Source organism: Notothenia coriiceps, unplaced genomic scaffold, assembly GCF_000735185.1.
Source record: "Notothenia coriiceps isolate Sejong01 unplaced genomic scaffold, NC01 NC01_scaffold00037244, whole genome shotgun sequence".
Taxonomy (NCBI): Eukaryota; Metazoa; Chordata; class Actinopteri; order Perciformes; family Nototheniidae; genus Notothenia; species Notothenia coriiceps.
The window spans coordinates 20682426-20685145 of NW_011369945.1; positions in this window are offsets into that span (position 1 = coordinate 20682426).

Here is a 2720-nt window from a genome sequence, read left to right on the forward strand (position 1 = left end):
TGTCCCTTAAGGTTATTTTTTTATTTAAATTGGATATTCTATCCAACATGGATATCGCTTCTTTCTTTCACAGCAGCATTGGATCAGTTCAGTTGTGCAGCATTGGATCAAAACAAAATAAAGCTTTCAGTACTCGTTAGCTTACTGCTACAATTAGACACTGCGCCCTGCCCACTCTGTTGCCAGATTTGAGAGAAATAAGCAACCAGGTCTATGAAAACAAGCCCCAAAGAAGCAACACATACATGATGATGTTGTGTAATTTGAAACCAAAACTAAGGCCTCAGGATGACTTTAAGACTTGAACATGGTCATTTTTGTTTTGTAACATTGAATACAAAATTTTAAAAAAGTATTTAAAAAAAAAAAAAAAAAGATCCCCGATTTTTTTTTCTCGATTCCGATCTTTTGAAAATCACGTGATCGGCTCCGATCCCCGATCACGTGATCGGATCGGGACATCTCTATAAATTACCGCGTCGTGACAAAGCCCAACCGTCAGCGCTCTGTAGCTGATTAAGGAAACGATTAAGACTTCATGACCGCCATTATAATGTCAACCAAACCGTTTCCAGTAAAACCCGCCAATTCAGGATTTTTGTTACAATGACCTCACTCCCAATCCTGCGTCTTTGAACTTACGTACAACAACATTAATGATGATAATAGCTTAAACGCAACCGTTTTAAAGTATTTTTATCACCAGACATAATAAAGATAACATGGTTCGGACACACATTTATAGTAAACTAGAAGGGCATTGGGTTCAAATGATTGCATTTATTTGCCCCCGTGATTTGATGGGGTCTTTCTTGGACCATGCTTCAAGTTTTATGAAAATCAACAGAACTTTTTCTGATATCCTGCTGACCCACAAACCAAATCAAAAACACAACCTCCTTGGCAGAGTGGACACAAATAATCTCAACATCCACTGACAAGACTACATTAAAGTTTGGACATTTCACAATTTGCTATGGTTTATGGCTTCTAAAGACTTCAAAATTCCCTCGTCAAAGTTTTCTTTTGGAGCCCAAAATATCAGCAAATAAACCTGTCATCTAAAAAGTATTCGATAATGAGCTGGAGGTGGGGATTCCTCTTCTGAAAAATGGACGTCAAACTTTAACATATGGTCCACATATGCTGTCCTTTTTTCACTCCGTCTAGATAGAAGATAGCCTGCTTCTGCTTACGAGCCTTAATGGCATTACTGGCATCAGTTACTTCCTTTGCGACAATGTGTGAGTGTGTGTTTGTGTGTGTGTAAACAACTTAGCTTCCCTCGGTGCTGAGGAATGCTACGAGTGATCCAACGAGTGATTCGATTATTTGCATGCGTGCTGCGATGCAAATCTATGCATGCAACGTGATCGCGTCGATGCATTTATGTAAGTGTTAATTTGAGCGCACAGAACCTCCCAGTAAGACATCAGAAAACCACTCCCTGTTTGCGTGAGGAACTATGACCTCTCTTTGTCAATTTTGCTGTTTTGGATTCCCTCCAGTTTAAATAAGGTTTAAAGAGGGCGGACCTGCCGCTGGTATACCGGTCATTTCTTTCTTTCTTTCGTTTGAACTTCCTTGTGCTTCAAAACAATCGACAATGTTACTGCTTAGATAAAAAGAGAGTTGTTAAACTTATCTTAGTGTTGATGTAACTCTGTTTATGGGTCTGAGAGCTGTGTTATCTATGTTACTGGCATTGAGAGTACAGCCATAGACGTTTGCTCATACTCCAAGCTTTGAGTTTCTTGTAATGTGGTTTAGAACCGGGAAGAGGAAAAGACAAGAGCAAGAAGAGGTCAGGGCTTTCCAGTTTCTCACCTGTGCGCACATACCAATGAAAATGCCTGAGTTGATGTGATAGAGACACAGAGAGATTTAAAAGGAAGATAAATAAGCTCTTCTGCATCGTGCGGGCTATGAAAGTCACGATGAAAGACGATCAATGCATGTCTTGATCTTCTAAGGTGGTCTAAGGTGGACAGAAGACGAATAGCTCACCGAGTTAATAGCAAACACATTCATCTGTAAATAACAGTACATGTTACTAGTTAGACGCTTTTATACAAAGCAACTTACATACTTAATACTGTGGACAATCCCCACAGGAGCCATTTGGGGTGAAGTGTCTCAGGGACACAACGACATGCTGACTGCAGTGGGGTTTGAACCTGTGCTCCCCCTGATCCGAACACCCACGCACTAACCACTGCGCCACACGCCACACAAAGGCTATAATCAACACAAATAGTCATGTTTACACCTGGAGTCCATTTTTAGAAACTGGAGGGTTTTTCTTTGTGTGGTCCTTGTTAAATATTTACCAGTGATGGATGACTGGAACACAAATACCTCCTTAACTGGTCACAAAAGAGATGTCTGTTGTGTTGACCAAATCTAGAGCAAAGAAAGCTGCATTTCTTGGTCTGTCGTGACATGTTGATGCATCATGGGATCTCTATAGACTTCTATGTCTACACTTCTAATGGTTACTCAAAGACAATCGATCTAAAAAAGAAAAGAAATGGACATCATTTGTAGTCCTTTACCTTCAATTGTTTAGCTGTAGTTATACAAATGGTTTCTTGATCAAATAAGCAACTTAGCAAGTCTACAAAAATGCTTGACCGAAAAAACACAAAACGAAGGTATTGAACCCTCCTGTTGTCTTCGGGTCAAATCTGATTTACTACTTTCATCAATCATAAGTTTTT